Here is a 25,144-nt window from a genome sequence, read left to right as displayed (position 1 = left end):
CAATAATTAAAGGTTGGCTAGCTAGCATAAGTATATTGTATTTAGCTACTACAGTACAGTTAGCTGGTCGTGTTGGCTAGCTAGCAATGGCCACTGTGTTGACTTTGTTTGAAGAACGGCTAGCTAGCTAGCTTCGGTGCTAGACCGGCACCGCCGAAAAACAATGCTAACCTACAGTAACTACCCACAACAGCCCACGATGCCTAACTATGACGCCATGGCTAACTAGCATGCTAGCATCCAATAACACACAGTTTAGCACCAATACTTGGTTACAACAAACTACCAATAGTGTGTTAACACACTAAACAGATAATTCGTGTCCGTGTCTAGTTCCTTTCATAACGCAGCAAAAATTAAACGTTGGCTAGCTAGCACATTAACATTGGAAACAACTCTCCACGTTGCTAAACGCATTACCAGTAGCTACCCGCTAGCTAGCTAGCCTCGTGCTTTCTCCGGGCTCCGCCGTAAACAATACTTACCTACAATAATTACCTACGGAAACCTACAATAACTACCTAAATAAACTACCTACAATACCTAACTACAACTACCTACCTACGATCAAATGCATGGTTTAAGCTTTACTCAACACCATATAAGAAGCCAAGCTTACCTCAAGCTTACCTCCTGCTAGAGAAAACACAACCTCTCCCGACCACAGCACAGCACAGACTGCTCTACCAAGCCATTTGTGACCATTTGTGAGGTCTGGGAAAAATGTAAGACATTTAGATTTTGGGGTGTAGTTACCCTTAAATGCAAGCGTGCACCAGGAAGAGACCTTTGTTTGGTTAAGCGGTGTTGCTGTAGAACAAATGGCCACTGGAGTGATGCAAATGATCACGGTATAATTCTGCCAGGCAGGCATAGGCTACTTTGTAGTTAACATTTACTTGCGAAGGTTTTGGGGAAAGCCATTCCTTCCCTACCAGAAGAAGGTTATCATTAGCATCATCGCTAACGGCTACACAAAGTGTAGACATACGTCGCGCACCGCACACATGCACACAGACAGGGGCATTCCTGTGCCGTTTCAGAAAGTTCATGGAAATACGAATCACTGATGCATTTTGTTCATGTCTTATGATTGACTTGGGCAAATGAATGCGTTTTCTAACAAGTTGAATAGATTTAGTTGATTTCTTACTAAGTTCAATAAATGTTTGAATATTGTTGAATTTCGGTTTAATGTCTGGATTCCGTGATTCGGTCCGCAACGCCTATTTTATAGGGCCCTAGTCAATGAACTTGTCATAAATCAACATAGGATATGCCCTCTTCCCCCCAACAAGACTCAAATATATATATATATATATATGGGAAATGTAAGCAGGGGTTGAGCTTCTTCAGTTTGTGTCACAAAGTGGATACGTTTCTGTGTCCCTTTCAGAGTGAGTGACACATTGACTTTATATAGTGTACCAAGAGTTGTTCCCTCGCTTACGGCCATACCAGCCTGAATACGCCCGATCTCGTCCGATCTCGGAAGCTAAGCAGGGTCGGGCCTGGTTAGTACTTGGATGGGAGACCGCCTGGGAATACCAGGTGCTGTAAGCTTTTGTCCCAGTAGAGCGTGCTCTTGTGTCATGGAGCAACTGCTTTTTATTTATCACCCTAATAATATCATGGATTGTTATTGGACTAAATGCAGTTTGTGTGCTGCCCTGCCCTGATCAAATCAAATCAAATAATGGACAGTGCGTTTCCCTCAAAATATAGGCAGTACATGCAGCCTTTGTTTTTAGTCTAGGAGACAGTCAATGTCTGTAGTCCATTAGGGCACTATACAATCCCTTCAATGTTTTGCCTGATTCCGTTAATTCCCAAGTTCCCTTTTCTCCGTTTAGATTTCCCCGTTGACCGTTTGTCCCTGTTTTGGCAGGTTTTCGCTCTCAAAAGTACACCTTTTTAATAGCAAAACAGCACAATTGGATGTTCTATGTCCACAACAATGTTTAAACCCTATCAGGTGACCATTTGTGAGGTCTGGGAAAAATGTAAGACATTTAGATTTTGGGGTGTAGTTACCCTTAAATGCAAGCGTGCACCAGGAAGAGACCTTTGTTTGGTTAAGCGGTGTTGCTGTAGAACAAATGGCCACTGGAGTGATGCAAATGATCACGGTATAATTCTGCCAGGCAGGCATAGGCTACTTTGTAGTTAACATTTACTTGCGAAGGTTTTGGGGAAAGCCATTCCTTCCCTACCAGAAGAAGGTTATCATTAGCATCATCGCTAACGGCTACACAAAGTGTAGACATACGCGCGCACCGCACACATGCACACAGACAGGGGCATTCCTGTGCCGTTTCAGAAAGTTCATGGAAATACGAATCACTGATGCATTTTGTTCATGTCTTATGATTGACTTGGGCAAATGAATGCGTTTTCTAACAAGTTGAATAGATTTAGTTGATTTCTTACTAAGTTCAATAAATGTTTGAATATTGTTGAATTTCGGTTTAATGTCTGGATTCCGTGATTCGGTCCGCAACGCCTATTTTATAGGGCCCTAGTCAATGAACTTGTCATAAATCAACATAGGATATGCCCTCTTCCCCCCCCAACAAGACTCAAATATATATATATATATATTGGAAATGTAAGCAGGGGTTGAGCTTCTTCAGTTTGTGTCACAAAGTGGATACGTTTCTGTGTCCCTTTCAGAGTGAGTGACACATTGACTTTATATAGTGTACCAAGAGTTGTTCCCTCGCTTACGGCCATACCAGCCTGAATACGCCCGATCTCGTCCGATCTCGGAAGCTAAGCAGGGTCGGGCCTGGTTAGTACTTGGATGGGAGACCGCCTGGGAATACCAGGTGCTGTAAGCTTTTTGTCCCAGTAGAGCGTGCTCTTGTGTCATGGAGCAACTGCTTTTTATTTATCACCCTAATAATATCATGGATTGTTATTGGACTAAATGCAGTTTGTGTGCTGCCCTGCCCTGATCAAATCAAATCAAATAATGGACAGTGCGTTTCCCTCAAAATATAGGCAGTACATGCAGCCTTTGTTTTTAGTCTAGGAGACAGTCAATGTCTGTAGTCCATTAGGGCACTATACAATCCCTTCAATGTTTTGCCTGATTCCGTTAATTCCCAAGTTCCCTTTTCTCCGTTTAGATTTCCCCGTTGACCGTTTGTCCCTGTTTTGGCAGGTTTTCGCTCTCAAAAGTACACCTTTTTAATAGCAAAACAGCACAATTGGATGTTCTATGTCCACAACAATGTTTAAACCCTATCAGGTGACCATTTGTGAGGTCTGGGAAAAATGTAAGACATTTAGATGTTGGGGTGTAGTTACCCTTAAATGCAAGCGTGCACCAGGAAGAGACCTTTGTTTGGTTAAGCGGTGTTGCTGTAGAACAAATGGCCACTGGAGTGATGCAAATGATCACGGTATAATTCTGCCAGGCAGGCATAGGCTACTTTGTAGTTAACATTTACTTGCGAAGGTTTTGGGGAAAGCCATTCCTTCCCTACCAGAAGAAGGTTATCATTAGCATCATCGCTAACGGCTACACAAAGTGTAGACATACGCGCGCACCGCACACATGCACACAGACAGGGGCATTCCTGTGCCGTTTCAGAAAGTTCATGGAAATACGAATCACTGATGCATTTTGTTCATGTCTTATGATTGACTTGGGCAAATGAATGCGTTTTCTAACAAGTTGAATAGATTTAGTTGATTTCTTACTAAGTTCAATAAATGTTTGAATATTGTTGAATTTCGGTTTAATGTCTGGATTCCGTGATTCGGTCCGCAACGCCTATTTTATAGGGCCCTAGTCAATGAACTTGTCATAAATCAACATAGGATATGCCCTCTTCCCCCCCCACACAAGACTCAAATATATATATATATATATATTTGGAAATGTAAGCAGGGGTTGAGCTTCTTCAGTTTGTGTCACAAAGTGGATACGTTTCTGTGTCCCTTTCAGAGTGAGTGACACATTGACTTTATATAGTGTACCAAGAGTTGTTCCCTCGCTTACGGCCATACCAGCCTGAATACGCCCGATCTCGTCCGATCTCGGAAGCTAAGCAGGGTCGGGCCTGGTTAGTACTTGGATGGGAGACCGCCTGGGAATACCAGGTGCTGTAAGCTTTTTGTCCCAGTAGAGCGTGCTCTTGTGTCATGGAGCAACTGCTTTTTATTTATCACCCTAATAATATCATGGATTGTTATTGGACTAAATGCAGTTTGTGTGCTGCCCTGCCCTGATCAAATCAAATCAAATAATGGACAGTGCGTTTCCCTCAAAATATAGGCAGTACATGCAGCCTTTGTTTTTAGTCTAGGAGACAGTCAATGTCTGTAGTCCATTAGGGCACTATACAATCCCTTCAATGTTTTGCCTGATTCCGTTAATTCCCAAGTTCCCTTTTCTCCGTTTAGATTTCCCCGTTGACCGTTTGTCCCTGTTTTGGCAGGTTTTCGCTCTCAAAAGTACACCTTTTTAATAGCAAAACAGCACAATTGGATGTTCTATGTCCACAACAATGTTTAAACCCTATCAGGTGACCATTTGTGAGGTCTGGGAAAAATGTAAGACATTTAGATGTTGGGGGTGTAGTTACCCTTAAATGCAAGCATGCACCAGGAAGAGACCTTTGTTTGGTTAAGCGGTGTTGCTGTAGAACAAATGGCAACTGGAGTGATGCAAATGATCACGGTATAATTCTGCCATGCAGGCATAGGCTACTTTGTAGTTAACATTTACTTGCGAAGGTTTTGGGGAAAGCCATTCCTTCCCTACCAGAAGAAGGTTATCATTAGCATCATCGCTAACGGCTACACAAAGTGTAGACATACGCGCGCACCGCACACATGCACACAGACAGGGGCATTCCTGTGCCGTTTCAGAAAGTTCATGGAAATACGAATCACTGATGCATTTTGTTCATGTCTTATGATTGACTTGGGCAAATGAATGCGTTTTCTAACAAGTTGAATAGATTTAGTTGATTTCTTACTAAGTTCAATAAATGTTTGAATATTGTTGAATTTCGGTTTAATGTCTGGATTCCGTGATTCGGTCCGCCAACGCCTATTTTATAGGGCCCTAGTCAATGAACTTGTCATAAATCAACATAGGATATGCCCTCTTCCCCCCCAACAAGACTCAAATATATATATATATATATTGGGAAATGTAAGCAGGGGTTGAGCTTCTTCAGTTTGTGTCACAAAGTGGATACGTTTCTGTGTCCCTTTCAGAGTGAGTGACACATTGACTTTATATAGTGTACCAAGAGTTGTTCCCTCGCTTACGGCCATACCAGCCTGAATACGCCCGATCTCGTCCGATCTCGGAAGCTAAGCAGGGTCGGGCCTGGTTAGTACTTGGATGGGAGACCGCCTGGGAATACCAGGTGCTGTAAGCTTTTGTCCCAGTAGAGCGTGCTCTTGTGTCATGGAGCAACTGCTTTTTATTTATCACCCTAATAATATCATGGATTGTTATTGGACTAAATGCAGTTTGTGTGCTGCCCTGCCCTGATCAAATCAAATCAAATAATGGACAGTGCGTTTCCCTCAAAATATAGGCAGTACATGCAGCCTTTGTTTTTAGTCTAGGAGACAGTCAATGTCTGTAGTCCATTAGGGCACTATACAATCCCTTCAATGTTTTGCCTGATTCCGTTAATTCCCAAGTTCCCTTTTCTCCGTTTAGATTTCCCCGTTGACCGTTTGTCCCTGTTTTGGCAGGTTTTCGCTCTCAAAAGTACACCTTTTTAATAGCAAAACAGCACAATTGGATGTTCTATGTCCACAACAATGTTTAAACCCTATCAGGTGACCATTTGTGAGGTCTGGGAAAAATGTAAGACATTTAGATGTTGGGGTGTAGTTACCCTTAAATGCAAGCATGCACCAGGAAGAGACCTTTGTTTGGTTAAGCGGTGTTGCTGTAGAACAAATGGCCACTGGAGTGATGCAAATGATCACGGTATAATTCTGCCATGCAGGCATAGGCTACTTTGTAGTTAACATTTACTTGCGAAGGTTTTGGGGAAAGCCATTCCTTCCCTACCAGAAGAAGGTTATCATTAGCATCATCGCTAACGGCTACACAAAGTGTAGACATACGCGCGCACCGCACACATGCACACAGACAGGGGCATTCCTGTGCCGTTTCAGAAAGTTCATGGAAATACGAATCACTGATGCATTTTGTTCATGTCTTATGATTGACTTGGGCAAATGAATGCGTTTTCTAACAAGTTGAATAGATTTAGTTGATTTCTTACTAAGTTCAATAAATGTTTGAATATTGTTGAATTTCGGTTTAATGTCTGGATTCCGTGATTCGGTCCGCAACGCCTATTTTATAGGGCCCTAGTCAATGAACTTGTCATAAATCAACATAGGATATGCCCTCTTCCCCCCCAACAAGACTCAAATATATATATATATATATTGGAAATGTAAGCAGGGGTTGAGCTTCTTCAGTTTGTGTCACAAAGTGGATACGTTTCTGTGTCCCTTTCAGAGTGAGTGACACATTGACTTTATATAGTGTACCAAGAGTTGTTCCCTCGCTTACGGCCATACCAGCCTGAATACGCCCGATCTCGTCCGATCTCGGAAGCTAAGCAGGGTCGGGCCTGGTTAGTACTTGGATGGGAGACCGCCTGGGAATACCAGGTGCTGTAAGCTTTTGTCCCAGTAGAGCGTGCTCTTGTGTCATGGAGCAACTGCTTTTTATTTATCACCCTAATAATATCATGGATTGTTATTGGACTAAATGCAGTTTGTGTGCTGCCCTGCCCTGATCAAATCAAATCAAATAATGGACAGTGCGTTTCCCTCAAAATATAGGCAGTACATGCAGCCTTTGTTTTTAGTCTAGGAGACAGTCAATGTCTGTAGTCCATTAGGGCACTATACAATCCCTTCAATGTTTTGCCTGATTCCGTTAATTCCCAAGTTCCCTTTTCTCCGTTTAGATTTCCCCGTTGACCGTTTGTCCCTGTTTTGGCAGGTTTTCGCTCTCAAAAGTACACCTTTTTAATAGCAAAACAGCACAATTGGATGTTCTATGTCCACAACAATGTTTAAACCCTATCAGGTGACCATTTGTGAGGTCTGGGAAAAATGTAAGACATTTAGATGTTGGGGTGTAGTTACCCTTAAATGCAAGCATGCACCAGGAAGAGACCTTTGTTTGGTTAAGCGGTGTTGCTGTAGAACAAATGGCAACTGGAGTGATGCAAATGATCACGGTATAATTCTGCCAGGCAGGCATAGGCTACTTTGTAGTTAACATTTACTTGCGAAGGTTTTGGGGAAAGCCATTCCTTCCCTACCAGAAGAAGGTTATCATTAGCATCATCGCTAACGGCTACACAAAGTGTAGACATACGCGCGCACCGCACACATGCACACAGACAGGGGCATTCCTGTGCCGTTTCAGAAAGTTCATGGAAATACGAATCACTGATGCATTTTGTTCATGTCTTATGATTGACTTGGGCAAATGAATGCGTTTTCTAACAAGTTGAATAGATTTAGTTGATTTCTTACTAAGTTCAATAAATGTTTGAATATTGTTGAATTTCGGTTTAATGTCTGGATTCCGTGATTCGGTCCGCAACGCCTATTTTATAGGGCCCTAGTCAATGAACTTGTCATAAATCAACATAGGATATGCCCTCTTCCCCCCCCAACAAGACTCAAATATATATATATATATATTGGAAATGTAAGCAGGGGTTGAGCTTCTTCAGTTTGTGTCACAAAGTGGATACGTTTCTGTGTCCCTTTCAGAGTGAGTGACACATTGACTTTATATAGTGTACCAAGAGTTGTTCCCTCGCTTACGGCCATACCAGCCTGAATACGCCCGATCTCGTCCGATCTCGGAAGCTAAGCAGGGTCGGGCCTGGTTAGTACTTGGATGGGAGACCGCCTGGGAATACCAGGTGCTGTAAGCTTTTGTCCCAGTAGAGCGTGCTCTTGTGTCATGGAGCAACTGCTTTTTATTTATCACCCTAATAATATCATGGATTGTTATTGGACTAAATGCAGTTTGTGTGCTGCCCTGCCCTGATCAAATCAAATCAAATAATGGACAGTGCGTTTCCCTCAAAATATAGGCAGTACATGCAGCCTTTGTTTTTAGTCTAGGAGACAGTCAATGTCTGTAGTCCATTAGGGCACTATACAATCCCTTCAATGTTTTGCCTGATTCCGTTAATTCCCAAGTTCCCTTTTCTCCGTTTAGATTTCCCCGTTGACCGTTTGTCCCTGTTTTGGCAGGTTTTCGCTCTCAAAAGTACACCTTTTTAATAGCAAAACAGCACAATTGGATGTTCTATGTCCACAACAATGTTTAAACCCTATCAGGTGACCATTTGTGAGGTCTGGGAAAAATGTAAGACATTTAGATGTTGGGGTGTAGTTACCCTTAAATGCAAGCATGCACCAGGAAGAGACCTTTGTTTGGTTAAGCGGTGTTGCTGTAGAACAAATGGCAACTGGAGTGATGCAAATGATCACGGTATAATTCTGCCATGCAGGCATAGGCTACTTTGTAGTTAACATTTACTTGCGAAGGTTTTGGGGAAAGCCATTCCTTCCCTACCAGAAGAAGGTTATCATTAGCATCATCGCTAACGGCTACACAAAGTGTAGACATACGCGCGCACCGCACACATGCACACAGACAGGGGCATTCCTGTGCCGTTTCAGAAAGTTCATGGAAATACGAATCACTGATGCATTTTGTTCATGTCTTATGATTGACTTGGGCAAATGAATGCGTTTTCTAACAAGTTGAATAGATTTAGTTGATTTCTTACTAAGTTCAATAAATGTTTGAATATTGTTGAATTTCGGTTTAATGTCTGGATTCCGTGATTCGGTCCGCAACGCCTATTTTATAGGGCCCTAGTCAATGAACTTGTCATAAATCAACATAGGATATGCCCTCTTCCCCCCCCCCAACAAGACTCAAATATATATATATATATTGGAAATGTAAGCAGGGGTTGAGCTTCTTCAGTTTGTGTCACAAAGTGGATACGTTTCTGTGTCCCTTTCAGAGTGAGTGACACATTGACTTTATATAGTGTACCAAGAGTTGTTCCCTCGCTTACGGCCATACCAGCCTGAATACGCCCATCCTGATTGGAGAAGTGACGACAGGTGCGAGGTTTGAGCTGTGAGTGAGTGTTTGCTGAAGAGTGTTTGCTCGAGAGCTATTTTTGTTAATTATTTGGATTTCGAAATATATTTTTTGTTTGTTCTTGCAGTTGAATAGTTTTAAGTTTGGTTAGTCTTCCCCCCTTGCAGTTTTGCTGCTTGGGGGAGAGTTTTCTCTTTTCGGATTCTTTTTTTGAATCACTATGACGGACAACATGGAAATGACAAACGGAATGGACAAAGACAACGAAAGGGCGCAACGGAAGAAAAATGAAGATAAAGAAGGAATGAAATATGGCAAAGAATACACGGTGGCAATTGAGTTGGTAGGAGAAGACAAAGTGACGACAATGGAACTACTACGAGCAATTAAGGAGGGGTGTGGAGAGGTGGTGGGATGCCGAATGAAAGGAGAAAAGAAGTATGAAGTTACGATGAGAAACGGAAAAGGAAAAGAACGTTTAATGGATGGAATATGGATAAAGGACACCAGGATTTTGGCGAGAGATGTTAATGTGAAGGAATTGGTGGTGTCTTTTATGAATCTCCCAGTATATGTAGAAGATGGTGTGATACTGGGCAAGCTGAGTAGCTGGGGAGTGGCAGCCGTTTCGGAGATAAGGAGGAGAGTTTGGCCAGGAACGGAGGTGGTTGATGGGACACGTTTTTGCAAAGTCAAGTTCACAGAAAAAGTGACATCATTGCCTTACTCTACAAGAATTGAGACGTTGGAGGGAGCAGAATATTTTAGGGTCCTTCATGACAAACAGGTCAGAGTGTGTCGGTTGTGTATTCAACCCGGGCACATAGTTAAAGACTGCCCTGAATTTAAGTGTTTCAAATGTGGCAAGCAAGGACACTATGCGAGAGAATGTGTCGGAGAGAAGGAAAGGAATTTCTGTGGTGGATGCAGAAAGAGATTGGCGGAGTGCAACTGTGGAGAGGTTATGGCTGAAGAGGGGAGTCAAGCACTATTCGAGGAAGCAGTTGTATTGTCGCAAGAAGGAGAAGAAGATGGAGGAGAGGACGTGGTGGAGAGTGGAGAGACGGAGGAAGGAAGAAGGGAGAAGGACCAGAAGATGAATGAAATTGGGAGTAGTATGGACTCAGAAATAAGAAGAGGGAGTTTTCAGGAGGAGGGGGGGGAGTGGACTGGGGGGAAGCACGGGGACTCACAGGTTTTGGGGGATAGCACAGTACTAACAAGTACCTCGGGGGGTGAAGAAATGGAGAGGGGTTCGAGTTTGAGAACAATAACAGAAACGACAACGACGGCTATACATGAGACGGAGATGAACACGGGGAGCACAACGATGACAATACCAGAGACGGAGATGAACATGGGGAGCACAACGGATGAGGGTGACAAGAAGTTGAGTTGGCTGGATAACATGGACTTGGAGGAGATATCGGACACGGATGATGGAGAAAAGAGTGAAAGAACGAGGGAAGGATACAGGAAGAGGAAAGCGGGGGGAAGAGGGAGAGGGAAAGGGGGGAAGAGGAAAGAAACTGGATAACAGGTAGAGGATAATGAAATTATATTTTACTATTTTATTATTTATTAGAATGGTAAATATAATGTCAATAAATGCAAATGGTTTGAGAACTATGGGAAAATTTAATAGAATAGTACAAATGAAGAATTCAGATATTTTATGTATTCAAGAGACGCACTGGGATAATGCATGTGTTTTAGGAGTTAAAAAAATATGGAGGGATTTTATTTATGTTAACAATGGCAGGGGAAATTCAAGTGGGGTTGCAATTTTATTAAGGAAGGATGTAGTAGAAAATGTGAAGAAGATATATAATGATAATAATGGGAGGATTTTAATTTTGGATTTTGAATATATGAATAGGGTTTTTAGGATTATAAATATTTATGCGCCGAATAATGAGATAGAGCGAAATAATTTATTTTTAGAATTAGGGAAATGGTGCAAGGGTAACTGTATTTTAGTAGGGGATTTTAATGTAAAAATGAATAGATTAGATATGAAAAGGGGAGCTATTTTTAGAAATGACGTATCTAGGGGGGTCTTAAGGAAGATTATGTTTGAAAACAGTTTGATTGATATATGGAGGGAGGAGAATCCGAACAAGAGAGGAATTTCTAGAAGGCAGGTGGTTTTAGGGGAGTTGAAACAGACGCGAATAGATCTGGTTTTAGTAAATGAGGGTTTAAGGAATTTTATGAAAGAAATTAAGTATGTTTTTACAGCTTTTAGTGATCATGCGGCGGTGGTATTTTCTTGTGGAGTAAGGACACATACTAAATCTGGTGGGCTGTGGTGTTTAAATAATAGCTTGCTAGAGGAGGAAAATTATATTGAGATGATATCAGAATGTATTGGGGAGGCCAAAAGACAACAGTTAATGGAGGTGAATATGGGGTTGTGGTGGGAGGAGCTGAAAACCAAATGTAAGGAATTGACTATAAAATATGCTGTTAAGAGGAATTATTTTTTGAAAAAGAAGGAGAGGGAACTACGTAAGAAGGTTAAACATGAACTTGAGTGTATAGAAAAGGATGAAGGTCATGGGGTGGAGGATTATTTACTGGCTAAGGATGCACTTGATGAATATGAGAAGAAGAAATGTAATGCGGCGATTGTAAGGAGTAGAGTGCAATATGCGATAGAGGGGGAAAGGTGTACTTCATTTTTCTTGAATTTAGAAAAAAGAAGACAAGAGAAGATTTATATTACGGAGTTAATTAATGATAAAGGGGAAAAAGGTTAATGATTTGGTGGGGATTCTGGATACGGTCGAGAGATATTATGAATGCTTATTTAAAAAAGAAGAGGTTAATGATTCCTGTATGGATAAGGTGCTTGAACACGTGGATACTAAGTTAACAGAAGGGGAAAAAAACATGTGTGATGAAGATATGAGTCTAACTGACATTAAGGAGGCCATATTAGATGCTAATTGCAATAGGAGTCCGGGGTCTGATGGCCTAACTGCGGAATTTTATAAATCTTTTGCAGATTTGTTGGCTCCAATTTTAAGAAAACTGTATGAATATATTGAAAAGACTCAAGTGGTGCCAGATTCGCTGGCCACAGGAGTTTTAACCATACTGTATAAAAATAAAGGGAGTCGTGTAAATTTGGATAATTATCGACCGTTGACACTTTTAAATTGTGATTATAAGATCTTAGCCAAGGTCTTAGCTAATAGAGTTAAAAAAGTTATGGGAGGAGTAATAGCAGAGACACAAGGATATAGTGTACCAGGGAGGGATATTTCTGACACAGTGGGAACAATAAGGGATGTGATAAAGCATATGGGGGAGGAAGGGGGGTTTGTGATGAGTTTGGATCTAAATAAGGCTTTTGATAGAGTTGATCATTCCTTTTTACTGCGTACACTTGGGAAATTTGGGTTTGGTGAAAGAATGATAGGTTGGATTAGACTACTGAATGGATATGCAAGGAGCAGAGTAAAATGTAATGGGATTTTAACAGATTCTTTTCCTCTGGAGAGATCTGTTAGGCAGGGATGTCCGTTATCAGCTGCTCTTTATAGTTTATCGGTGGAGCCGCTTGCAGCAATGATTAAAGCAAACAAATTAATTCGAGGTATACGGATACCGGATGGGGGGGAGAGTGTTATACAGCAATATGCGGATGATACTACATGTACTGTGATAGATGTTGAAAGTGTGAAGAATGTAATGGAGTGTTTTGAGGTATATGGCAAGGCATCAGGGGCAAAACTTAATGTTGAAAAATCTGAAATAATGTATGTGGGGATAGATGAAAAAGTGGACTGTGGATTCCCTTTCAAAAAGGCTGAAGGTTATATAAAGACTTTAGGGGTGGTTTTGGGGGTGGATAAAGAAGGGACGAGAGATGAGACATGGACTGGGGTTTTGAATAAAATAAAACATACTCTATCCTATTGGAAGGCAAGAAAACTGTTCTTGAGGGGGAAGGTGGTGGTGATTAATTCTTTGGTGGCATCCAAATGTATCTATGTTCTAGGTTCGTTGGATATGCCACAATGGGTGTTAAAAGAATTCAATGGTTTGGTTACAGATTTCCTATGGGAGGGGAAGGGGACTAGGATTGCAAGGGCAACTCTTATCTCGGATTTAAAGGATGGGGGGTTGAAATTGGTGGATCTGGATGTGAAGAGAAAAGCAATGAGAATAAAAACTGTGCAAAAATACTTATATGGGGAGGTAGATTATGGATGGAAAAGGTTTTTTAAACATTTTTTGTACAGAAGTGGGGGTTGTGAAGAAAGTGGATTATTGATGTCATGGAAGAAGGATATGTTGGAGGGTTTGCCTGAGTTCTATAAAGAGGTGTTCTTGGCATGGGGGAATTTCTTCCTAAGATTGAGTACACATGTACAAATAAGGACAACATATTTAATCAGCCTGTGTTTTTGAATCCGAAAATAGAGAGTGGTGGGAAGGTGCTGTACAACAAAATGTTCATGAAGGCTGGGTTAATATTGGTAAAAGATTTTCTTTACGAGGTTATACCGGGGTTTTTAAGGGGGCAGGCAATTCTGGATACTGTGTGGGAGTTTGATGATACAGTGGAGAGAAAATTAGTATTACAGATATACGAAAGAATTAAATTATGCATTCCGGGTGAGTGGATAAAAGTGATAAATGGGGAGGGGGAATATGAGGACTTGTATGTGCTGCCAAGTCTCTATGTGGGTAAAGGATCGGGGAAACAAGTATTATCAAAAGTAACACAGAAAAGATTGTACAAGTGTATGTTGAAGTCTGTGTGTGTGAGGCCTGCGGCTGAGAGGATGTGGAGAAAAATGTTTATTGATTTGGATGTTTCTTTGATGTGGGAGAATTTGGTTTTGTTTGGGAATAAACGAAATTGTGAGAACATGGATTTTATGATACGGCATAATCGTATATACACAAATATTATTTTACATCAGATAAACCGCGATGTACGGCGGGAATGTGATGTGTGTATGATGAAGCCAGAGTCTTTATTGCATTTATTTGTTGAATGTCCAAGTCTGACAGGTTTTTTTAAGGAAGTAAAAATTTTGTTGTGGAGGCACTGGAGAAAAGAGTTTTTAGAAAGTTTTGCATGGGATAGGTTAATATTATTTGGAGTAATGGGGAAATGTTTGGGTGTGAATGTGTACCTGTTGAATATTGTTTTGAGTTTTGTGAGGTATGCAATTTACTGTAGAAGGAATATGAAACATTTTGAAGGGAAAAAGGTGAATGTCTGGGTAATCTTTAAAGCAGGTTTAAGAAAGCAGGTGGAATTAATGTATAATGCAAAACTAGAGAAATTTGAAAGTATGTTTATAAAGGGGAGTACTTTAGTGTCTATGGAGGAGGGAGGAGGGGGAGTTAGGGTTAACTTCTGAAATGGAGTATGTCTAATGTCTATATTAGATTATGTATTTTATGTTGATTAGTGAATAAGGATGGTGTAATTATGGGATGGAAGATTTTGATGAACATTTTGTTGAGGGGTGTGGGTTGTTTGCAAAGGTGGATGGTGGAGGAATCACTTATAATTTTTGAAAGAATTTTTTTGAATATTTTCTTTGTTTATTTTTATTTGATAGGGGGTGGCTTTTATCTGCCTATTTTGTGGGTGGAATTTGTTATGTCTTAGTCATGTCTGAGTTTTTTTTGTATTTTTATTTCTTTGGGTTCTTTGATTTGATAGGGGGTGAATTGTTCACCTGCCTATGTTAGGATAGTGTCTTCTGTATTGTTCATTGTAATATTGTACTGTAAATATTGTAAAAAATTGAATTTTTTGATAATAAAAAGAGAAAAAAAAATACGCCCGATCTCGTCCGATCTCGGAAGCTAAGCAGGGTCGGGCCTGGTTAGTACTTGGATGGGAGACCGCCTGGGAATACCAGGTGCTGTAAGCTTTTTGTCCCAGTAGAGCGTGCTCTTGTGTCATGGAGCAACTGCTTTTTATTTATCACCCTAATAATATCATGGATTGTTATTGGACTAAATGCAGTTTGTGTGCTGCCCTGCCCTGATCAAATCAAATCAAATAATGGACAGTGCGTTTCCCTCAAAATATAGGCAGTACATGCAGCCTTTGTTTTTAGTCTAGGAGACAGTCAATGTCTGTAGTCCATTAGGGCACTATACAATCCCTTCAATGTTTTGCCTGATTCCGTTAATTCCCAAGTTCCCTTTTCTCCGTTTAGATTTCCCCGTTGACCGTTTGTCCCTGTTTTGGCAGGTTTTCGCTCTCAAAAGTACACCTTTTTAATAGCAAAACAGCACAATTGGATGTTCTATGTCCACAACAATGTTTAAACCCTATCAGGTGACCATTTGTGAGGTCTGGGAAAAATGTAAGACATTTAGATGTTGGGGTGTAGTTACCCTTAAATGCAAGCATGCACCAGGAAGAGACCTTTGTTTGGTTAAGCGGTGTTGCTGTAGAACAAATGGCAACTGGAGTGATGCAAATGATCACGGTATAATTCTGCCAGGCAGGCATAGGCTACTTTGTAGTTAACATTTACTTGCGAAGGTTTTGGGGAAAGCCATTCCTTCCCTACCAGAAGAAGGTTATCATTAGCATCATCGCTAACGGCTACACAAAGTGTAGACATACGCGCGCACCGCACACATGCACACAGACAGGGGCATTCCTGTGCCGTTTCAGAAAGTTCATGGAAATACGAATCACTGATGCATTTTGTTCATGTCTTATGATTGACTTGGGCAAATGAATGCGTTTTCTAACAAGTTGAATAGATTTAGTTGATTTCTTACTAAGTTCAATAAATGTTTGAATATTGTTGAATTTCGGTTTAATGTCTGGATTCCGTGATTCGGTCCGCAACGCCTATTTTATAGGGCCCTAGTCAATGAACTTGTCATAAATCAACATAGGATATGCCCTCTTCCCCCCCAACAAGACTCAAATATATATATATATATATTTGGAAATGTAAGCAGGGGTTGAGCTTCTTCAGTTTGTGTCACAAAGTGGATACGTTTCTGTGTCCCTTTCAGAGTGAGTGACACATTGACTTTATATAGTGTACCAAGAGTTGTTCCCTCGCTTACGGCCATACCAGCCTGAATACGCCCGATCTCGTCCGATCTCGGAAGCTAAGCAGGGTCGGGCCTGGTTAGTACTTGGATGGGAGACCGCCTGGGAATACCAGGTGCTGTAAGCTTTTTGTCCCAGTAGAGCGTGCTCTTGTGTCATGGAGCAACTGCTTTTTATTTATCACCCTAATAATATCATGGATTGTTATTGGACTAAATGCAGTTTGTGTGCTGCCCTGCCCTGATCAAATCAAATCAAATAATGGACAGTGCGTTTCCCTCAAAATATAGGCAGTACATGCAGCCTTTGTTTTTAGTCTAGGAGACAGTCAATGTCTGTAGTCCATTAGGGCACTATACAATCCCTTCAATGTTTTGCCTGATTCCGTTAATTCCCAAGTTCCCTTTTCTCCGTTTAGATTTCCCCGTTGACCGTTTGTCCCTGTTTTGGCAGGTTTTCGCTCTCAAAAGTACACCTTTTTAATAGCAAAACAGCACAATTGGATGTTCTATGTCCACAACAATGTTTAAACCCTATCAGGTGACCATTTGTGAGGTCTGGGAAAAATGTAAGACATTTAGATGTTGGGGTGTAGTTACCCTTAAATGCAAGCATGCACCAGGAAGAGACCTTTGTTTGGTTAAGCGGTGTTGCTGTAGAACAAATGGCAACTGGAGTGATGCAAATGATCACGGTATAATTCTGCCAGGCAGGCATAGGCTACTTTGTAGTTAACATTTACTTGCGAAGGTTTTGGGGAAAGCCATTCCTTCCCTACCAGAAGAAGGTTATCATTAGCATCATCGCTAACGGCTACACAAAGTGTAGACATACGCGCGCACCGCACACATGCACACAGACAGGGGCATTCCTGTGCCGTTTCAGAAAGTTCATGGAAATACGAATCACTGATGCATTTTGTTCATGTCTTATGATTGACTTGGGCAAATGAATGCGTTTTCTAACAAGTTGAATAGATTTAGTTGATTTCTTACTAAGTTCAATAAATGTTTGAATATTGTTGAATTTCGGTTTAATGTCTGGATTCCGTGATTCGGTCCGCAACGCCTATTTTATAGGGCCCTAGTCAATGAACTTGTCATAAATCAACATAGGATATGCCCTCTTCCCCCCCAACAAGACTCAAATATATATATATATATATTGGAAATGTAAGCAGGGGTTGAGCTTCTTCAGTTTGTGTCACAAAGTGGATACGTTTCTGTCCCTTTCAGAGTGAGTGACACATTGACTTTATATTGTGTACCAAGAGTTGTTCCCTTGCTTACGGCCATACCAGCCTGAATACGCCCGATCTCGTCAGATCTCGGAAGCTAAGCAGGTTTAGGGCTGGTTAGTACTTGGATGGGGGACCACCTTGGAATACCAGTTGCTGTAAAAGCATGTAAGAAGCTATGACGTGGACTGATAATCTGCGTTATAGGCTGAGATGTGAAGATGTGAAATATGAAGCTATGATATGGAAAAAAATAAGCTGTGAAGCTATGAGATGTGAAGATGTGATGTGAAATATGAAGCTATGATATGTAAAAATAAGCTGTGAAGCTATGAGATGTGAAATATGAAGCTATGATATGTAAAAATAAGCTGTGAAGATGTGATGTGAAATATGAAGCTATGATGTGTAAAAAAATATAAGCTGTAAAAAAGCTATGATGGGTTAATTCTTTAAAAAAAAAAAAAAAAATACGCCCGATCTCGTCCGATCTCGGAAGCTAAGCAGGGTCGGGCCTGGTTAGTACTTGGATGGGAGACCGCCTGGGAATACCAGGTGCTGTAAGCTTTTTGTCCCAGTAGAGCGTGCTCTTGTGTCATGGAGCAACTGCTTTTTATTTATCACCCTAATAATATCATGTATTGTTATTGGACTAAATGCAGTTTGTGTGCTGCCCTGCCCTGATCAAATCAAATCAAATAATGGACAGTGCGTTTCCCTCAAAATATAGGCAGTACATGCAGCCTTTGTTTTTAGTCTAGGAGACAGTCAATGTCTGTAGTCCATTAGGGCACTATACAATCCCTTCAATGTTTTGCCTGATTCCGTTAATTCCCAAGTTCCCTTTTCTCCGTTTAGATTTCCCCGTTGACCGTTTGTCCCTGTTTTGGCAGGTTTTCGCTCTCAAAAGTACACCTTTTTAATAGCAAAACAGCACAATTGGATGTTCTATGTCCACAACAATGTTTAAACCCTATCAGGTGACCATTTGTGAGGTCTGGGAAAAATGTAAGACATTTAGATGTTGGGGTGTAGTTACCCTTAAATGCAAGCATGCACCAGGAAGAGACCTTTGTTTGGTTAAGCGGTGTTGCTGTAGAACAAATGGCAACTGGAGTGATGCAAATGATCACGGTATAATTCTGCCATGCAGGCATAGGCTACTTTGTAGTTAACATTTACTTGCGAAGGTTTTGGGGAAAGCCATTCCTTCCCTACCAGAAGAAGGTTATCATTAGCATCATCGCTAACGGCTACACAAAGTGTAGACATACGCGCGCACCGCACACATGCACACAGACAGGGGCATTCCTGTGCCGTTTCAGAAAGTTCATGGAAATACGAATCACTGATGCATTTTGTTCATGTCTTATGATTGACTTGGGCAAATGAATGCGTTTTCTAACAAGTTGAATAGATTTAGTTGATTTCTTACTAAGTTCAATAAATGTTTGAATATTGTTGAATTTCGGTTTAATGTCTGGATTCCGTGATTCGGTCCGCAACGCCTATTTTATAGGGCCCTAGTCAATGAACTTGTCATAAATCAACATAGGATATGCCCTCTTCCCCCCCCAACAAGACTCAAATATATATATATATATATATTGGAAATGTAAGCAGGGGTTGAGCTTCTTCAGTTTGTGTCACAAAGTGGATACGTTTCTGTGTCCCTTTCAGAGTGAGTGACACATTGACTTTATATAGTGTACCAAGAGTTGTTCCCTCGCTTACGGCCATACCAGCCTGAATACGCCCGATCTCGTCCGATCTCGGAAGCTAAGCAGGGTCGGGCCTGGTTAGTACTTGGATGGGAGACCGCCTGGGAATACCAGGTGCTGTAAGCTTTTGTCCCAGTAGAGCGTGCTCTTGTGTCATGGAGCAACTGCTTTTTATTTATCACCCTAATAATATCATGTATTGTTATTGGACTAAATGCAGTTTGTGTGCTGCCCTGCCCTGATCAAATCAAATCAAATAATGGACAGTGCGTTTCCCTCAAAATATAGGCAGTACATGCAGCCTTTGTTTTTAGTCTAGGAGACAGTCAATGTCTGTAGTCCATTAGGGCACTATACAATCCCTTCAATGTTTTGCCTGATTCCGTTAATTCCCAAGTTCCCTTTTCTCCGTTTAGATTTCCCCGTTGACCGTTTGTCCCTGTTTTGGCAGGTTTTCGCTCTCAAAAGTACACCTTTTTAATAGCAAAACAGCACAATTGGATGTTCTATGTCCACAACAATGTTTAAACCCTATCAGGTGACCATTTGTGAGGTCTGGGAAAAATGTAAGACATTTAGATGTTGGGGTGTAGTTACCCTTAAATGCAAGCATGCACCAGGAAGAGACCTTTGTTTGGTTAAGCGGTGTTGCTGTAGAACAAATGGCAACTGGAGTGATGCAAATGATCACGGTATAATTCTGCCAGGCAGGCATAGGCTACTTTGTAGTTAACATTTACTTGCGAAGGTTTTGGGGAAAGCCATTCCTTCCCTACCAGAAGAAGGTTATCATTAGCATCATCGCTAACGGCTACACAAAGTGTAGACATACGCGCGCACCGCACACATGCACACAGACAGGGGCATTCCTGTGCCGTTTCAGAAAGTTCATGGAAATACGAATCACTGATGCATTTTGTTCATGTCTTATGATTGACTTGGGCAAATGAATGCGTTTTCTAACAAGTTGAATAGATTTAGTTGATTTCTTACTAAGTTCAATAAATGTTTGAATATTGTTGAATTTCGGTTTAATGTCTGGATTCCGTGATTCGGTCCGCAACGCCTATTTTATAGGGCCCTAGTCAATGAACTTGTCATAAATCAACATAGGATATGCCCTCTTCCCCCCAACAAGACTCAAATATATATATATATATATTGGAAATGTAAGCAGGGGTTGAGCTTCTTCAGTTTGTGTCACAAAGTGGATACGTTTCTGTGTCCCTTTCAGAGTGAGTGACACATTGACTTTATATAGTGTACCAAGAGTTTGTTCCCTCGCTTACGGCCATACCAGCCTGAATACGCCCGATCTCGTCCGATCTCGGAAGCTAAGCAGGGTCGGGCCTGGTTAGTACTTTGATGGGAGACCGCCTGGGAATACCAGGTGCTGTAAGCTTTTGTCCCAGTAGAGCGTGCTCTTGTGTCATGGAGCAACTGCTTTTTATTTATCACCCTAATAATATCATGGATTGTTATTGGACTAAATGCAGTTTGTGTGCTGCCCTGCCCTGATCAAATCAAATCAAATAATGGACAGTGCGTTTCCCTCAAAATATAGGCAGTACATGCAGCCTTTGTTTTTAGTCTAGGAGACAGTCAATGTCTGTAGTCCATTAGGGCACTATACAATCCCTTCAATGTTTTGCCTGATTCCGTTAATTCCCAAGTTCCCTTTTCTCCGTTTAGATTTCCCCGTTGACCGTTTGTCCCTGTTTTGGCAGGTTTTCGCTCTCAAAAGTACACCTTTTTAATAGCAAAACAGCACAATTGGATGTTCTATGTCCACAACAATGTTTAAACCCTATCAGGTGACCATTTGTGAGGTCTGGGAAAAATGTAAGACATTTAGATGTTGGGGTGTAGTTACCCTTAAATGCAAGCATGCACCAGGAAGAGACCTTTGTTTGGTTAAGCGGTGTTGCTGTAGAACAAATGGCAACTGGAGTGATGCAAATGATCACGGTATAATTCTGCCATGCAGGCATAGGCTACTTTGTAGTTAACATTTACTTGCGAAGGTTTTGGGGAAAGCCATTCCTTCCCTACCAGAAGAAGGTTATCATTAGCATCATCGCTAACGGCTACACAAAGTGTAGACATACGCGCGCACCGCACACATGCACACAGACAGGGGCATTCCTGTGCCGTTTCAGAAAGTTCATGGAAATACGAATCACTGATGCATTTTGTTCATGTCTTATGATTGACTTGGGCAAATGAATGCGTTTTCTAACAAGTTGAATAGATTTAGTTGATTTCTTACTAAGTTCAATAAATGTTTGAATATTGTTGAATTTCGGTTTAATGTCTGGATTCCGTGATTCGGTCCGCAACGCCTATTTTATAGGGCCCTAGTCAATGAACTTGTCATAAATCAACATAGGATATGCCCTCTTCCCCCCCAACAAGACTCAAATATATATATATATATATTTGGAAATGTAAGCAGGGGTTGAGCTTCTTCAGTTTGTGTCACAAAGTGGATACGTTTCTGTGTCCCTTTCAGAGTGAGTGACACATTGACTTTATATAGTGTACCAAGAGTTGTTCCCTCGCTTACGGCCATACCAGCCTGAATACGCCCGATCTCGTCCGATCTCGGAAGCTAAGCAGGTTTAGGGCTGGTACTTGGATGGGGACCACCTTGGAATACCAGTTGCTGTAAAGTTATATGACGGGATTCGTTGGCTGAGATGTGAAATTGAAATATGAAGCTGATATGAAATGCTTGAGCTATGAGATGTGAAGATGTGATGTGAAATATTTGATATGTAAAAATCTGTAATATATTAAAATGAAGCTTATGAAAAATATAATATGAAGCTATTTATGCTGTAGTTGAAGATGTGATGTGAAATATGAAGCTTATTCTGTAATTAAATACGTCTCGTCCGATCTCGGAAGCTAAGCAGGGTCGGGCCTGGTTAGTACTTGGATGGGAGACCGCCTGGGAATACCAGGTGCTGTAAGCTTTTGTCCCAGTAGAGCGTGCTCTTGTGTCATGGAGCAACTGCTTTTTATTTATCACCCTAATAATATCATGGATTGTTATTGGACTAAATGCAGTTTGTGTGCTGCCCTGCCCTGATCAAATCAAATCAAATAATGGACAGTGCGTTTCCCTCAAAATATAGGCAGTACATGCAGCCTTTGTTTTTAGTCTAGGAGACAGTCAATGTCTGTAGTCCATTAGGGCACTATACAATCCCTTCAATGTTTTGCCTGATTCCGTTAATTCCCAAGTTCCCTTTTCTCCGTTTAGATTTCCCCGTTGACCGTTTGTCCCTGTTTTGGCAGGTTTTCGCTCTCAAAAGTACACCTTTTTAATAGCAAAACAGCACAATTGGATGTTCTATGTCCACAACAATGTTTAAACCCTATCAGGTGACCATTTGTGAGGTCTGGGAAAAATGTAAGACATTTAGATGTTGGGGTGTAGTTACCCTTAAATGCAAGCATGCACCAGGAAGAGACCTTTGTTTGGTTAAGCGGTGTTGCTGTAGAACAAATGGCAACTGGAGTGATGCAAATGATCACGGTATAATTCTGCCATGCAGGCATAGGCTACTTTGTAGTTAACATTTACTTGCGAAGGTTTTGGGGAAAGCCATTCCTTCCCTACCAGAAGAAGGTTATCATTAGCATCATCGCTAACGGCTACACAAAGTGTAGACATACGCGCGCACCGCACACATGCACACAGACAGGGGCATTCCTGTGCCGTTTCAGAAAGTTCATGGAAATACGAATCACTGATGCATTTTGTTCATGTCTTATGATTGACTTGGGCAAATGAATGCGTTTTCTAACAAGTTGAATAGATTTAGTTGATTTCTTACTAAGTTCAATAAATGTTTGAATATTGTTGAATTTCGGTTTAATGTCTGGATTCCGTGATTCGGTCCGCAACGCCTATTTTATAGGGCCCTAGTCAATGAACTTGTCATAAATCAACATAGGATATGCCCTCTTCCCCCCCAACAAGACTCAAATATATATATATATATATATTGGAAATGTAAGCAGGGGTTGAGCTTCTTCAGTTTGTGTCACAAAGTGGATACGTTTCTGTGTCCCTTTCAGAGTGAGTGACACATTGACTTTATATAGTGTACCAAGAGTTTTTCCCTCGCTTACGGCCATACCAGCCTGAATACGCCCGATCTCGTCCGATCTCGGAAGCTAAGCAGGGTCGGGCCTGGTTAGTACTTTGATGGGAGACCGCCTGGGAATACCAGGTGCTGTAAGCTTTTGTCCCAGTAGAGCGTGCTCTTGTGTCATGGAGCAACTGCTTTTTATTTATCACCCTAATAATATCATGGATTGTTATTGGACTAAATGCAGTTTGTGTGCTGCCCTGCCCTGATCAAATCAAATCAAATAATGGACAGTGCGTTTCCCTCAAAATATAGGCAGTACATGCAGCCTTTGTTTTTAGTCTAGGAGACAGTCAATGTCTGTAGTCCATTAGGGCACTATACAATCCCTTCAATGTTTTGCCTGATTCCGTTAATTCCCAAGTTCCCTTTTCTCCGTTTAGATTTCCCCGTTGACCGTTTGTCCCTGTTTTGGCAGGTTTTCGCTCTCAAAAGTACACCTTTTTAATAGCAAAACAGCACAATTGGATGTTCTATGTCCACAACAATGTTTAAACCCTATCAGGTGACCATTTGTGAGGTCTGGGAAAAATGTAAGACATTTAGATGTTGGGGTGTAGTTACCCTTAAATGCAAGCATGCACCAGGAAGAGACCTTTGTTTGGTTAAGCGGTGTTGCTGTAGAACAAATGGCAACTGGAGTGATGCAAATGATCACGGTATAATTCTGCCAGGCAGGCATAGGCTACTTTGTAGTTAACATTTACTTGCGAAGGTTTTGGGGAAAGCCATTCCTTCCCTACCAGAAGAAGGTTATCATTAGCATCATCGCTAACGGCTACACAAAGTGTAGACATACGCGCGCACCGCACACATGCACACAGACAGGGGCATTCCTGTGCCGTTTCAGAAAGTTCATGGAAATACGAATCACTGATGCATTTTGTTCATGTCTTATGATTGACTTGGGCAAATGAATGCGTTTTCTAACAAGTTGAATAGATTTAGTTGATTTCTTACTAAGTTCAATAAATGTTTGAATATTGTTGAATTTCGGTTTAATGTCTGGATTCCGTGATTCGGTCCGCAACGCCTATTTTATAGGGCCCTAGTCAATGAACTTGTCATAAATCAACATAGGATATGCCCTCTTCCCCCCCAACAAGACTCAAATATATATATATATATATATTGGAAATGTAAGCAGGGGTTGAGCTTCTTCAGTTTGTGTCACAAAGTGGATACGTTTCTGTCCCTTTCAGAGTGAGTGACACATTGACTTTATATAGTGTACCAAGAGTTGTTCCCTCGCTTACGGCCATACCAGCCTGAATACGCCCATCCTGATTGGAGAAGTGACGACAGGTGCGAGGTTTGAGCTGTGAGTGAGTGTTTGCTGAAGAGTGTTTGCTCGAGAGCTATTTTTGTTAATTATTTGGATTTCGAAATATTTTTTTGTTTGTTCTTGCAGTTGAATAGTTTTAAGTTTGGTTAGTCTTCCCCCCTTGCAGTTTTGCTGCTTGGGGAGAGTTTTTCTTTTCGGATTCTTTTTTTGAATCACTATGACGGACAACATGGAAATGACAAACGGAATGGACAAAGACAACGAAAAGGCGAAACGGAAGAAAAATGAAGATAAAGAAGGAAGGAAATATGGCAAAGAATACACGGTGGCAATTGAGTTGGAAGGAGAAGACAAAGTGACGACAATGGAACTACTACGAGCAATTAAGGAGGCGTGTGGAGAGGTGGTGGGATGCCGAATGAAAGGAGAAAAGAAGTATGAAATTACGATGAGAAACGGAAAAGGAAAAGAACGGTTAATGGATGGAATACGGATAAAGGACACCAGGATTGTGGCGAGAGACGTTAATG

The 25,144-nt window shown here is 41.2% G+C and overlaps 10 non-coding genes and 2 pseudogenes across 10 annotated transcripts; all 12 read left to right on the top strand.

Annotated features, from left to right (window-relative positions):
* Positions 1–1,444: 1,444 nt before the first annotated feature.
* LOC123486786 lies at positions 1,445–1,563 on the top strand. Its single transcript, XR_006659516.1, has one exon. It is a non-coding gene; the product is annotated as a 5S ribosomal RNA (ribosomal RNA).
* Positions 1,564–2,721: 1,158 nt separating this feature from the next.
* LOC121565221 lies at positions 2,722–2,840 on the top strand. The gene has a single exon (XR_006659515.1). It is a non-coding gene; the product is annotated as a 5S ribosomal RNA (ribosomal RNA).
* A 1,163-nt stretch (positions 2,841–4,003) lies between these two features.
* On the top strand, positions 4,004–4,122 carry LOC121565219. The gene has a single exon (XR_006000471.2). It is a non-coding gene; the product is annotated as a 5S ribosomal RNA (ribosomal RNA).
* A 1,161-nt stretch (positions 4,123–5,283) lies between these two features.
* Positions 5,284–5,402, top strand: LOC121563156. Its single transcript, XR_005999786.2, has one exon. It is a non-coding gene; the product is annotated as a 5S ribosomal RNA (ribosomal RNA).
* A 1,157-nt stretch (positions 5,403–6,559) lies between these two features.
* On the top strand, positions 6,560–6,678 carry LOC121565218. Its single transcript, XR_006000470.2, has one exon. It is a non-coding gene; the product is annotated as a 5S ribosomal RNA (ribosomal RNA).
* A 1,158-nt stretch (positions 6,679–7,836) lies between these two features.
* Positions 7,837–7,955, top strand: LOC121565222. Its single transcript, XR_006000473.2, has one exon. It is a non-coding gene; the product is annotated as a 5S ribosomal RNA (ribosomal RNA).
* An 8,261-nt stretch (positions 7,956–16,216) lies between these two features.
* LOC121565870 lies at positions 16,217–16,335 on the top strand. Its single transcript, XR_006000717.1, has one exon. It is a non-coding gene; the product is annotated as a 5S ribosomal RNA (ribosomal RNA).
* A 1,156-nt stretch (positions 16,336–17,491) lies between these two features.
* Positions 17,492–17,610, top strand: LOC123486813 (annotated as a pseudogene).
* Positions 17,611–19,173: 1,563 nt separating this feature from the next.
* Positions 19,174–19,292, top strand: LOC123486790. The gene has a single exon (XR_006659521.1). It is a non-coding gene; the product is annotated as a 5S ribosomal RNA (ribosomal RNA).
* A 1,157-nt stretch (positions 19,293–20,449) lies between these two features.
* On the top strand, positions 20,450–20,568 carry LOC123486789. The gene has a single exon (XR_006659519.1). It is a non-coding gene; the product is annotated as a 5S ribosomal RNA (ribosomal RNA).
* Positions 20,569–21,726: 1,158 nt separating this feature from the next.
* On the top strand, positions 21,727–21,840 carry LOC123486781 (annotated as a pseudogene).
* Positions 21,841–23,303: 1,463 nt separating this feature from the next.
* On the top strand, positions 23,304–23,422 carry LOC123486788. The gene has a single exon (XR_006659518.1). It is a non-coding gene; the product is annotated as a 5S ribosomal RNA (ribosomal RNA).
* Positions 23,423–25,144: the final 1,722 nt, after the last annotated feature.

Source organism: Coregonus clupeaformis, unplaced genomic scaffold (assembly GCF_020615455.1).
Source record: "Coregonus clupeaformis isolate EN_2021a unplaced genomic scaffold, ASM2061545v1 scaf1320, whole genome shotgun sequence".
NCBI lineage: Eukaryota > Metazoa > Chordata > Actinopteri > Salmoniformes > Salmonidae > Coregonus > Coregonus clupeaformis.
The sequence above is the reverse complement of the archived record's forward strand: the minus strand, read 5'-3'. Positions and strand labels throughout refer to the sequence as shown.